Here is a 15,035-nt window from a genome sequence, read left to right on the forward strand (position 1 = left end):
AACATTCTCTAAATGATTGGTCAGGAGTGTACATTTTATACATCAAATATTATTCTATTATTGATTTTGTGGACTTTCCAACATCTTAGTTTAACTATCCACTATATATGTTTTATTATATTTTGAAAACATGTATTTACAGTTCATCAATAATAACTACATTCTTTAATGCAAGTTAAATTTCTCTCAAAAATTGCAATAAGGTACAGATTTGCTTCTCACTGTGAGAACCTAACTACAACTATTAATCCAACCTTGATCATGGATGGAAGTTTCATTTTAAAATGTCTTTTGTAGCTCTTATAGCAGTGGTGCCCATACTGTTAAGGTATTCAGTATCTACAAATTCACTGCTGCAAAAGTTTGGGAGCCTGTGGCTTATACAAAAATTCTTCATATTCATTAACTAAAACATTATTGTACATCATTTCTTAAGTTCTCGCTGGTCAGTGTAATCAAACACACTTTTTTATATGGTGATTCTATAACTGTGTATCATTAGCATGAATTGTAGCTAAATTTGGGAATAAGTAATAACTAAAATAATTAATAAATTACCAAGCTCAATTACAAATGCAATCAAATTTATATGGTGTTCAAACTAAAAAAGCCCCCTGCAGTAGAACAAATTATAAAACAAAGACATACAAAAGTATGTTTCAGTTCAAAGATGTGGATACTAAAACCTCATCTGCCAGGTGTTCCACCAAGTAACATGTGATTTCATAGAAATAAAAGTTTAATAAATTCAAGCAAACAGTCTCTTGCATACACACATATATAGCATTTAATTACTAATTTTAGAAAATATTTAACATTTCTTTATTACAATATTCACACTGAATGCTAATCACACAGTGTTTTATACCCAAGGCTCACTAGGAACTAATGTAGTCCTTTTGTCTTCAGTTGTTGGTGATCTAAAAAAAATTGTTTTCTTAGTGATAGAACAAGTGATCTAATCTCAGATACAAGTAATATTTTTCAAATAAACTGAAACTGCCTTTTCAGTTTTGTTACAGTTTTTGAGGAAGAGATGTTTCTATGGAGAAACTCACACATTAACCATTTGTGTATGGGGGTCAACCCAATGGACTAACCCCTTATTGGAGATTTGTTTGTTTGAATTTCATGCAAAGCTACTCAAGGGCTATCTGTGCTAGCCATCCCTAATTTTGCAGTGTGAGACTAGAGGGAAGGCAGCTAGTCATCATCACCCACTGCCAACTCTTGGGCTACTCTTTTACCAACAAATAGTGGGATTGACTGTCACATTATAATGCCTCCATGGCTGAAAGGGCGAGCATGTTTGGTGTGACTGGGATTTAAACCTGCAACCCTCAGATTACGAGTCGAATGCCTTAACCCACCTGGCCACGCCGGGCCTATTGGAGAAGGAATGTTGAGTAAAAGTTTGAATTTACTAAATGTGTATTATATACACAAAATATGAAAAACATTTAGTAAAATGTATAGGTTAGTTGTACACAAAAAACAGATTTGATACACAAGTACTTGTGCTCATGATATGTTCTTGAACTGACAGTTTTAGTCTTCACAAGGTGAGGCATAAGGTTACATACATATAAAGAATAAAATACTAATGTTCATTGTAACGTTTGCATAACCTCCAAAATGCACATCTACATTTTTTTTTCTTTTTAATATCCTTTTAAATTGTATTTGGATTCACTGTCTTCAACATGAGCTGTTGTTAAGTCAGCAATATACGGTAATATAAATAGTTTATGAATCAGATATCAAATACATAAAATCATACTGAATGCCACTTGGTAGCAGCTTGGTGACATATGCACTTTGACCCACAACCATGCATACAAGATTTACTTTTAACCAAATTTTCTATGTTAAAGTTAATTTTCAGTGAACTACAGATACTCTGATACTAAACTATAATGGTTGATTGTTTAGAATTAAACACAAAGCTACACAATGGGCTATTTGTGCTCTGCTCATCATGGGTATTGAAATCCAGTTCCTAGGATTTTAAGACTGCATACTAAGTTATAATGAATTTGAAAAAAATTAATATTGTTGCTACTACAGGGTGTTCGGAAAGTCACTGTGCAGTTTTGTAATCAGCATTAATTCAGTCTATTTCAAGCCAGCAACTGATAGTGGTGTTTAGAAACAAAATAAGAAGGATCCAGGCCTGTATTGATGCCAATGGGGGTCACTTTCAACATTGTTTACAATTGTCATTCATATTTACCTCCTGTATTCTATATTAAAACATGTCTGTTAATAAATATATAAGTGCACAGTGACTTTCTGAACACCCTGTAGTATTTCCCATATAAAGTTACATCCTTTTATGGTTTGAATGATGAATTGTACACATAATATCATACTGGGTTTTTTTTCCCAAGATGTTCAAATAGAGCAGAAAATGAAACTTTTCAAAACTGTAACAGAGATAATACTTTACAACCAAGTGTCATACTTTACAACAGAAAGGGCTGTGGGAAAAATTTTAAATTTATTATTATAATATATAACTATAAATGCAAAAAGACATGCCACATATTCTTGCAAAAGACGGTATGTTAGTTACATTAAAACTACATCACAGTTTAACTGTTAAGAGCAATATACTTGTACTTGATGGAAAAAAATAAATAGACATTTTGTGATATCCTGAAAAATATGTGATTATAACTGTGTTCCTCGTCGTGACAAAACAAAAACCTTTCAACAAAAGCCTTGATTCTTCAAATAAGCTAAAAAAACATGTAACTTAAACATATAGAGCTGTAATTTAAATAAGGATTGTTTTTCTTGTTATTATAATATTTCATATTATTTTATTTGTTTGTTTATTTTGTGCTTAAAATCTAAACAATTAAAGATAACAGTGATATATTTCTGTCATAATCAGATAAAGTGAGTCTCTGGAACATAATCAAATTATATATATACATGGTTTAAATTAATTAATTTCTTAATGCAATTAAAGTTGTTTTATTTCTACCTAACTTTAATAATACTATCCATGTACAAACCAAAAGTAACATTTTGTACTTAAACAATGAAAAATTAGCATAAAAAATATTATCCACAAATTACCATTGGCTATGTTTTGAAAGATTAGTTTTTATTATTAAACTTGAAACAAAAATGTGGTCACGTCCTAAATGTTATTGCTAAGCTTTTATTTTAAGCAAAAAAAAATGCCCTCTGAAATATTACAGCAACCCAAGTAAACACATAAATTTGCAGGTTGAAACTAGAAGGAAGTAGCAGAAGAGAAACATGCAGTGCCATTTTGTTAAATATCAATCTCATAAAACATAGTGTTTAAATTACAACATAACATCGCATTTATAAAATTATCAATTTAAATATGGAAATAAAGTTAGCATTAAATTACAGAGTAATAATAAATTCAGCTACAATGTGTCTAGTTTTTCCTTTCATTATTTATATATTATTAATCCTGAATAATAACCACCCCAACATTCAAATCTTGGATATACTGTATATGTATATGTTATTCTGGATTGAAAAATATGTCAAGAACACTGTATTTGTGGTTCTACTTCTGTCACTTATTTTACTAAATGATTTATTAAACCAATAATTAGAAAAAAAAACTATCTACTATTTAAATTGTGATGGCACTAATGCAAGTTACAACTTTTTAAAGAGTCCAGCACAAATTTAGTAGCTTTTCAAGTTTATTTTTTGGATAAATTATCCCATGAAAAAACAACCAGTTTTACTGCTTACTCTGTTATTAGTATTATAATTAGGGCCAGATTAATGAACAATCTACTCAAGCTGTAGTTTGCATCTTACCTTTTCTCAAGGACGCAGAAAAAGACTTTCCAGGTAGACAACAACTGCGATTGCTTTACATAGTTTCTATTTTCTTATTATTTCATGAATAGCTTAGTTCTAAATTACTAATTATATATATCAGACACAGAGCCAGCAAGATTATGATACATAGCTGAACTATACTACATTAGGTAGTGGTTGTTCACTGTGATAAGTCATATGAAGATAAAATTATAAGCATTCTATTTTAGTTTCACATAAGTTTCAATTTTGTTAAAATATAAAATTATGCATCTAAAAAGTATATACTGTACACAAATAAGTATCTATGCTGCTCCTGCATGTTCTTGTTTGTTTAACCAAGCTCAAATGTTCAACATGTAAATATCATTTGTATACCAATAATTTTATATTTAAAGACCTACGTATTTATTACGAGCCAAAGTACCTGGTTTTGCTCAGGTTACTAGACTAATACTTTACTGGCCAACTGTGTGTATATTTGAACCTATTTTAAATACAAGATATACAACCAAAAATCTTTTAATCTTGCAGTATCTACGGATAGACAATACTGGTTGTTTCCCATCTGGTGCTAAGATAAAAAAACGTTTGAGCGGATCACAAAACCTGGACAACCAACATAATGTTGACCACAAGAAAACCATGGGCTTTGTAGGTTAATACCTCAACAACTTTGACTTGAGTGATAACCCGTTTCTTGTTGACGCTCATGACAAAAATGAGTTAAACTTGGAACTGGAGTTGCTTGAATTAAAATGTCAGATGAAGTGACTGGAATAAAAACATCCTATCCTGCAGCATGACCAGTTATGATTTTACCCTCACATGTGGCATTGGATATTGACAACCAAACTACAGTGATGGTGGGTCCAGATTCCTGAGAAACATGACGGGTGCACCAAATATGAGCTCCAGAATTATGGAGGTTAAGGGCAGAAAATTGGCCAAATGTTTTTGAGTCAAATCTAAAACAGCAATACCAGCTCCACACCCCATTAATACGAATGAAAATTTTTGGGCCTCAGGGTTGTTTCTTCTTGAAGCTTTACGAGGGATTAATTTGTCCCTGAGAATAATATTAGTGTTACATTGCCATTGTTCACTAGGAATTACTTAATCAAGATTCGAGTGTGAATATTATTACGTAGTTTATTTGCCATAAATTTTCTAGATCGCTTCTCTATCTACCCTAATTGCTATGTGTACCCACTTCCGTAAGCTTAGCTTGTGGTAATAAGTCACTTGATTAATCCGCCGAAACACAGTAGAAATTTCGTATAGTAAATGTGGCAAAAACATGTGTAGTTCTTGTTAAACTTCTGAAAAATTACTTCTAAAAAAAAAGTAAAATTTATTTATTTACTTTTATTAAAGTTATTAATGCTCTGAAGTTAAAGCCTATTTTTGGTGTGTAAATAGCATATCGATTTTAAATTGCCATTATGGCGCACGCTGTGTTTGTAGCAGACGCCTGTGTTATTAAGTCTTTAGCTGTTCTTTAAAAATGAACGAACACTCTACCGATTATTCAAACGAAAGTAACAAACGCTTGGAAGAACTTCAAAAGATCATTGAAGAAAAGGATAAGCTTATTAAAAAACAGTTTATTCAAATTGAGGCTTTAGAATATGAAAACGCACTTTTGAATCAAGAGAAAGATGTTTTGGTGTATGATTTCAATAAGCTTCAGTTTGCTTTGGAGATGAATGAATTGAAACGACAGAAAGATACAAGGTTAGTTCAATAAAAAATATTTTTTATATTAAACGTATTTTTATATCAATGTACGAAATACATAAATAACCACAGTTTAAAAGAGATTCTTTTCAAGCTGTTATAGGCGTAGGCGAGTTCTTACAACGTAACCTGTTATCCACGGCCACTCAAGCTTGGCGCCCTTGATAAATAAAACTAGATTTGCTCAGTAGATTGTGATGTAACTTATAAATTTAATGAGACTAGTTACGTAGGTATGTGAAAAAAATCCAACAAAACGCAACGACAAAAACAAACACGGTGAAGAACATTTAAAATGTAATAAACCTGTCAACAGCATTTCATTCCAATCAAAACATAACAATAATCACGAAGGTCGAAAAAAAAGTTAGTCAATAATTTTTACGCGGTTTATGTAAAAGAGTTCGTTCAGTAAATTGTAAATACTCACGAAGCTAAAATTGTATGTTGATGAATTTTTCTACAGTCAGCATGTGAATTATCAGCAAGAATAGTGATTTCCACATAAATCGGCGTGCTTTTTCAAAATTAAATGAGAACCATTTTTATTGGATGATAATTACCAATTCTACTTTTGAAACAATATACGTAGTGAATCATATACTCGTTGTTTTCTTAATACAATCTTAAAGTAAAAATAAAGCCGTTATTAACTGAAATAAAAGCCAAGTCGCAAGCTAATGATATTATGGCACTGGTATCGTAGTTTCTTCTCTAATCGAAGATATGTTCTCAAACTTTCAAAGTACAAAGTGTGGAGTTTTAACCAGGACATTTTGTAATGTCCAAATAGATGTTATCGTCAGCATTTTATTATGATAAGTTACTATCCCTATGGATATATTTTGAATCGGGTTCAAATACTTGTTTTTTTATTTTATGTAGAGCTGTAAAACGGACTATATTGCACTCTGTTTTCCGCGGGAAATACTGAGAGGTAGTTACTAAGGGCATCTTTTGACATGTTACTTTATACGAGCACATATACTGGTCAGATATATTTATTGAATGTTTTTAACCTAATTGTTAAATTAGTGCAATATATCAGTGCATCTTTTTATTTTTTGAGTACTTTTTAATTTATATATGCTTGCTGTATAATTGCTGTTGCTACATTTTGTTCCTCAACATTCAAACTTTTTTGAGTATGAAATGCAATTTTATAAATAGAAGGCGATTCAAACAGTAAAAAGAACAGAAAGAAAGAAAGAAAGTCGTTGTACTGGTGTTGGTGTGAAACTTTCCGAACATCCTACGTGTGGCGGTGCTACACGGAGGAAAATTTTTATTATAATTAAAAAAAAACTGCTTATCGATCATTACAGCGCAACGAATAGCATACTCATTTTCAGATATTTTGTAAATGTTATTTATTGAATAACCTTACAATTTTGAATAAGTGCAAGTTGGCGGACCAATATTTATTGAGCCAAACCGAATACATCTGTTTGGTTTGTTATTGTTAGTTCAGCATCTGTTTGTCACAGTACGTGGTTCTTGGAATGTAGCTTTTGTTGAGTGTGTTCATTTGCGAAAATAGAATGTCAGGTTGCCTAAAGACCAGATGTTTCAAAACTGTGTGCTCAACCTACCACTACTTAAAACATGTACTTTACTCTGAAGTGTTTGTTTAGCTGGAAGAATTACTTTTTTTTTTAATCTACCAACTAAACTGAGCTTGTTTTAAATAAATCAATGACCAATAGTTATTTAACCAAACTTTATTGTACATAAGTTGTTATATGGCGATGTATTATTATATAATTGATTTTTAAGAAGAAATTTCTCTTGAAAAGGGAACAAACATAAACTCTTCTTTTGTGTAAATAAAAATTACATAAAATTTTAATATCGTAAGTATTAGATTATATACGTCGCGAAACATTAAGTATTTGTTTTTGAATTTCGCGCAAAGCTACACGATGAATATTTGCGTTCGCCCTCTTTAATTTAGCAGTCTTAGACTAGAGGGAAGGCAGCGTGTCATCACCATCCACACCAAATCTTGCGCTTTTACCAACGACTTGTGTGATTAACCATCACATTTTAACACTTCCACGGTTGAAAGGGAGAGCATATGTTGTGTGACGAGGATTAGAACCCGTGATCCTCAGGTTGAGTCGAGCACCCTAACCACCATGACAAGCCAGGACAACATTTAGCACCTAAATTGTTATTGTGTAAATGTAAGCTGTCATGCTGCTTATAAGATGTGAAATACCTATATATACACATCTAATTACTAGGTATGGCTCGTCATGGCCAGGTGGTTAAGGCACTCGACTCGTAATCTGAGGGTCGCGGGTTTGAATCCCGGTCACACCAAACATGCTTGCCCTTTCAACCGTGAAGGCGTTATTAATGTGATGGTCAATCCCACTATTCGTTGGTAAAAGAGTAGCCCAAGAGATAGCGGTGGGTGGTGATGACTAGCTGCCTTCGTTCTAGCCTTACACTGCAAAATTAGGGACGGCTAGCGCAGATAGCCTTTTGTGCGAAATTCAAAACAAAACAATCCAAACTAATTACTAGGTGATGAATCATTGACCATATGCAAATTTAGGACTGCCATTTTTTACATTCCATTATTTTGTTTTGTCCAAACTTTTGTCCATTTTATACAAATACGTTCTCGAAGGTTTAAATTGGTACCATTTGCATCTGTTGAATTCCACACACACATATATATATATATGGAATGTAACAAACGCAAAATATATGATGTATGCTTACTTCCGAGTATTAGTTCTAATGTTGTCTGACATGACCTCATGGTCAGGGCACTCTTTTCGCAAACTGCGAGATCTAAACCCCTTATCGAACATACCCTTTCAGCTGTAGGAGCACTCTATGCTGGTGAGTCACATTATTTGTTGGTAAAGAGAAACCCAAGAGGTGAGTGGTGTTGACTAACTGCCTTCCCTTTAGTTTGGTCCGGCATGGCCATGTGACTTGGGCATAGATTCGTAATCCAAGGATCGCGGGTTCGAATCCCCGTCACACCAAACATGCTTGCCCTTTCAGCCGTGTGGGCGTTATAATTTTACGGTCAATTTCACTATTCGTTGGTAAAGGAGTAGCTCAAGAGTTGGCGGTGGGTGGTGATGACTAGCTGCCTTCCTTCTAGCCTTACTCTGCTAAATTGGGGGAGAGGGCTGAAGCAGATAGTTTTCGAGCATCTTTGCATGAAATTCAACAAACCCGAACAAGTTAAATACATTGCTTCCAATGTGCATCATTACTGTTGCTTAGTGTAATAATAGACAGTGAATACTTGGTTACGTATCCAAAATTGTTATACATTGCTCACTTCAACTTAGTCATAAAGAAGTGTTTTCGATAAGTAACTAAATTTTTTTTAATGCTACACCGATTGTTTGTTTCTGACACATTCATAAAGCTACATGAGAGTTGTCTGCGTCACCTTTTTTTAATTATGAATTAGACACGAGAGAAAGTTCCTGGTCAACAGCACCAGTGACCAAATTTTGAGCTACTTTAATCGAATAGTAGAATTTGACCGTTACTTTTATAACACACTCATGGTACCAAAGTACAGTGAGTAATTATTTTATTGTGTTTTTGTTTTGTTTTTGTAAAGGTATTTGAACTATTCACCTTAGGATCCACAGCCCGGTACGCTAACATAAAGGCCACGTACATCCAAGATGATGATCAAGATTTAGATAACCGTAATAAGATCTTAAACATTTGATTTGTCTTTTTCATGCGAGTGAAGTAAAATTAATGGCTAAATGTATGACAATGAACCTCGAAATTATCTAAACATAGAGCATTGCGACTCCTTTTTTACTTCAATTTAGATCTTTAGTATAAATCATGCAGTCTCTGTCCGGGTGCTCGTTATCATGACTCTATCCTAATATTTAAAAAGAAGTACGCAAATGGATAAGCATCATAATTGGCACAAATTAGAATTAATGGTTCTTCAGTTCTTTCATTCAAATAATCAAAAACATTTTTTTTTTTTTTCGTATTTAAGTTAAAATCGTTTGCCAAGATATACTGATCTTTTTCAAGGGTTTGAAGGGTTGCAAGTTCGAATCCCCATCTCACCAAACATGCCCGTCATTTCAGCTGTGGAGGCGTTATAATGTTTCAATCAATCCCACTATTCGTTGGTAAAAGAGTAGCTCAAGAGCTGGTGGTAGGTGGTGATGACTAGCTGCCTTCCATCTAGTCTTTTTCTGCTGAATTAGACAGGTAGTGTAGATAGCCTCCATGTAGGTTTGCATGAAATTTAAAACAAATCCAAGGGTTTTTAAATACCTGAAGGCTTTTCTTACGTAAATAATTAGCTTGTAAGCATGTGAAGTTCAAAAGGTATGGAAAAGAACTCTACGCGCAAGTTTTACATTTTTGGTGTAGTATCAGACCCTTGTTGTTTATTCGTGACTCAGCTATATTTACAGAACCTTTTACGTGGGGGATGAATATTTAGTTGGACCAAGCGTGCTGTGTAATTAACGAACATGCCGAACTATGGATTCGAGGATCCATGGTTTTGCCACAAAATCGTGTTCAGCTCTTTAGGGCTGTATATTATAATAGTAATGGCCAAACTCCACCATTCGATAAAATTGCCCCAAGGGTTGCCATTGGATGCTTTTCACTAACTCTGTTCTGTAGTCTTATCAGTTCAAAATTAGGGACAGCTAGGGGAAGTAGCCGTTTTCGAGACAAACAAAGAAACACATAATTACAAATACACATATTAAACCCGTATTAAAATACCAGTATAAAAAAAATCAATTATTATTACAACACCAGAGGTTATCAACTAAAAGGTAAGCATTAATTTGATTGGTTAACTTATTTTGTATATACGAGTTTTTTAACAATTCAGTATTGTACAATAAAATAAAATTATCTTTCAAATTTTTGCTTTAGTTTAAGGAATCTGTTGTTTTACAAAATGCGCTATTATTTTAACATTTTGTGTATTTCTGCAATAATGGTTTTCTCATTGGATATTATGATTTTTTTTTCAATATCTTGGTAGTGTGTGTGTGTTTTCTTATAGCAAAGCCACATCGGGCTATCTGCTGAGTCCATCGAAGGGAATCGAATCCCTGATTTTAGCATTGTAAATCCGTAGATTTACCACTGGACCAGCGGGAGACATCTTAGCAATGAGGATAAAAATGTAAGGTTTAGAAACGTGTATATAACTGACATCCGTGGAAAGTTTAATCATGAGAGAAGATATTTCTGTTCATGATGCACGTGAATGAGTTTTATTTTGTTTTGGTATTGTAATACATACATACATACATATATATATGTACGTACTGAATATTTAAACATCGGGTGGCACAAAAGGCTTGTATGTGTGGGAGAAAGACGGCTGACCTCTCGTGGGCTCCTCAATTCAATCGAGATCATATGTTGTGGCGTAATTTGTGTATATGTGCTAACCTGGCATGACCTCATAGAAACTGCTATTTGGGGGGACATTTCCCGATCTAGAGATTGACGACCATCCCTAAGTGACACCCCTGAGCATATGAATTGCTTACAGTTTCTATTCGTCATTTTTTTTCTTTTTTTCTTATGCGATCAGGATTGTGGTCTCGTAATGCAACTCATATCATCTGTACAGTTAGGGTTAAATCACTAATAGTATCATCAAAATGTATGACAAGATGGCTGGCGGGTCGGAAGGTTGTTCTCTACCTTATTTTAATAAAAGTTTTAATACCAATACCAGACGTCTTGAGATATATTTTTACTTCAAGTGGGTTTCTCGTCATCACGAAGTATCATCAAAAATTGCTTACATTCTCAAAACGTTTTTTTTTACTCTTCTGCCCTACGCAATTAGATAAGTATGCATTTAAGAATAGTCTTTCGTAAGAATTATCTCGGTATGTCTGCGGAGTTATAACACTCGAAATCGGGTTTCGATGCCTGTAGTGAGCAGAGCTTTGTGTTTGCTTATAAAACAAACAAATCGTACTTTGGAGGTTTTTGCTTTACAATATTTTAAGTAACTTGGATCAGTTTCTAGGCCGAAAGTTATACAGAACTAAAGGTCAGCTTCTGTACGTAATTTCTTGAAAAACACTCACAGTTCTAAACTAGAACTAACTTAATTACGTAAGCATAAACAAAGTAAGTTTATATTATCTCTTGAAGAATTAGCATTATAATCGCAAATAACTAAAGGCTGATCAAAACCAATTCCATTGCCAGAGATTTGGTGTCCTGCTTCAAATCGAAAATATGACATTCTTTTAACATGAGTCTGACTGTAGTGATTTTGTGTGTATTTCATCACAAGTCAACTCAAAATCATCAATCGATTTAAAAAAAACGCAAGTAAAAATACTAATTAAAAACTTGTTATTTAAGATCATTAACGAAAGCAAATATTAAATGCTTTATAGACTTACTATATTATACTATACTGTCTTAGGCCTAGTGATGCAAGATAACACCGGACAACAAAAAATTCGCGACGTGATTCAGGGTGATTTGATGGTACTGTTTTTAAAAATGTAACCAGAATTTGTCCATCATTTTTAGATTTTGAGTTATGTAATATCTTAATATTTTATGAGAATTATGTGAAATACCAACAATTAACTCAATGCAATACAGCTGTGAAATGTTTATTTTGACAGTTTAATGGGTAAAAGTATACATTTTTAATAACTTCACACATTAACTGTATGTTGTTGGTGCAAAATCCCAAATATATTGTTCATGTATTCTGTTTGTTTCCGATGTAATCGATATAATTATAGCGAATTGTACTACTTTTTCTTCATTTCCACGGAATCACGATGTTATCACGTGCTCGGCTTTCTAGAACATTTAAGAAATTCCTCGACTGAACATAAAAAGGGTGGAGCACGAAGCTTCTCACTTACTCAGTTGGTCACTTTGCCTCACTCCATGCACAGTCAAAACAAAATCCGATCGTCGTCTTCACATCATACCCATAATATTATCAAATTCCGCATACCTTTATCTTTTAAAATCTTTTAAACTTTAATTATGTAAGCATGACTCTCTCTCTCTCTCTCTATATATATATATATATATATATTTGGAATATCATTTGAATGCCGACTATTTCCAGTTCAATTAAATTCCATAAGTGCAAAAATTTCCCAAGCAAGTTTTATTAAATTTGTGGAAAATATATTACGGTTAAACGAAGGAAAATCGTCACACATACGGTAAAGGTAGCTTACTACAACTATTTCAGGTGTAACATTGGCGACCAAGAAGGATGATAACACATGTGTGTTATACAGTTTGCAATTCTGACTTGACTCAGTGGCTAAATAAAGAGAGAGCACTTGTGTCATTTGCAGTTCCCATTATATGGCGTGAGCCCAAATATAATACTTTATTTTTTATATGAATAAACAATATATTAAATATCCAGATATACTGCATTTGCAATGAAACCAAATCTCAAACTTTCCAGCGTCACATCCATAAGAAGAGCTAGATAATCTCACACATGACTTGCCTCCATCAAACCAGCATGGGGAATTTCTTGGTCCTTATTTATAGCAATATCATTTATGAGCTCCACAAGCAAGAATTTCAGTTTACCGAAGTTGCCATTCGATGTTTTGTTTCTCAATACAACATGCAAGACATTTTGTGTTACTGTACGAATGTTGCTGCTTTAATGGGTTCTGAACATCATCCTCAAGAATGGAAACATTTTATCGACTTTTCTGAAGTTAGTCTGAAAGCTGTACTTTTGCACAACCGGAAAAGTAAGCCTTGAATATCAGAGAAGCTTATCAGAATGTACAAATTATACATTTCTAAATGCAATGTTCAATGAATAATGAAAGCTATTAAAGAAAAGTTTGTTATTTTTACGATATGTAAGAATATTTTGAATAAATCTATCATAACTCGATAACTAGGGGTCGTCAGTAATTTTCAATATGGGTTGTGGAATCAGCATCATCAAATTATTCAGCAACAGTTTCAATCGTTTAGTAGCAGAGAAGAAAAAATATTGCGCAGTTTGATACTAAAGATTAAGGTTGTGCAAACGTAAAATTTTATTACTTTATTTCGAAAGATTAACCCAGAAATTACGAAACGAACATTGTTCTAATTTTTTTTATTAAACTGAGTCATATTTTTTCATTTCAAGTTTCTAGAAATTAAGAAATTACTCGTCTTTCTGGGCAGAGATGTTGGTAGTCACTGACCATGGTGCCCGTGCCGTGATTCTATTTAATAGTGCCTTGAATTCCCAGTTGAGGTCTTGAATAGATCAGAATAAAAAAAATGTGATCAGTATCGTTCTGAAACACCGAAAATTCCCCTGCCTATGGTCCTGAGCCCCAAATTCTTTAAGTTCCTAGCGACGCTTCTGTTGCTGAGGTAGTTTACCAGAGATTTGAAAATAATGCTATATACATAAACAATATGCCTTGAATACCTGTGAGGTATCATTCTCTTACATAAATAAAATTTAAATTGAAACAAAATTATACAGAGTCGTTAAACCCAATATATAACACAGAATACTGTATAAACATTTACCTCAGGGAAGGTTTGGTCAATGTTTTATAAAATTTGAAAGTTCTCTTGGTATGACTTATTGATCTCTATTAAGTGTAAGTTTGTAGTTTCAGGATAAAATTATACTGATATTATGTATTGATCAAATATATCACGGAATTAGTTAAATTTTACAAATAACACGTTAATCTTTGTCACTTGTTTGTGTATGGACTGGATTCTTTACAGTAGGTTACTGTGGCTTTCTGGTAAAAATTTTCAACAATAAACAAACAGCACACAGTCCACTTGTTGTAAAGTGATATATTAAAACAAGTCAAATGTATATACAAATGTTCTTTACGTTGTTGCTTGTCACATTTGATCCAGAGCTTTAAATAATTGTCTCTTTTCGCCAAAATATTCACAGGTTTGTAAGTTACTTTAGAACACAACTGACAATTCCAATGATCTCTTCTTTACTCTGTTATTACAATACAATATGCGATAATTTTACTTTAGAAATCGTCACTATAAGCTTTTTATAGCTAAGCTAACAGACTTATCTAACTGTATGACTAACTATGTAACTATATTTTGGACGCATATTTATAGCCTGACAGAGGCCTAAAGCGTTCCACACACCAAGGACTACTATGATGCTTAATTATTAATTAAAATTATGCTTAATTAATGATGTGATGCAATAATATAACAATCGTCAAGTCACGACAAGTGAACTGCGCAGCGTGTGAATTGTAAACATTCACATAAACAAACTTGCGATAAACTGTCACTTCTAAAATTAAGTAAACTAACACAGTCGTGTATATTTAACAACCTTTTGTGACATAGAGTTTCCTTTTACTGAAGACGAAAAATGAAACTTGTTACTCAAAACTATATTTACTGCCAAGGCTTGCAAGATCGTGCACCCACAATGCTGCAGACAGTTTATAATTTGT

General features: G+C 33.1%; 1 long non-coding RNA gene across 3 annotated transcripts in view; it reads left to right on the forward strand.

Moving 5' to 3' along the window:
• Window positions 1-5,239: 5,239 nt before the first annotated feature.
• Window positions 5,240-15,035, forward strand: part of LOC143240681 (uncharacterized) — a 36,126-nt gene continuing 26,330 nt past the window's right edge. Inside the window, exon 1 of one of the 3 annotated variants that reach the window (XR_013021877.1) lies at window positions 5,240-5,559. This is a non-coding gene — a long non-coding RNA (uncharacterized LOC143240681). The remainder of the gene's footprint in view (window positions 5,560-15,035) is intronic. The other 2 variants (XR_013021875.1, XR_013021876.1) reach the window with 2 other exon arrangements.

The sequence above is a fragment of the Tachypleus tridentatus genome, chromosome 13, assembly GCF_004210375.1.
Source record: "Tachypleus tridentatus isolate NWPU-2018 chromosome 13, ASM421037v1, whole genome shotgun sequence".
NCBI classification, from domain to species: domain Eukaryota; kingdom Metazoa; phylum Arthropoda; class Merostomata; order Xiphosura; family Limulidae; genus Tachypleus; species Tachypleus tridentatus.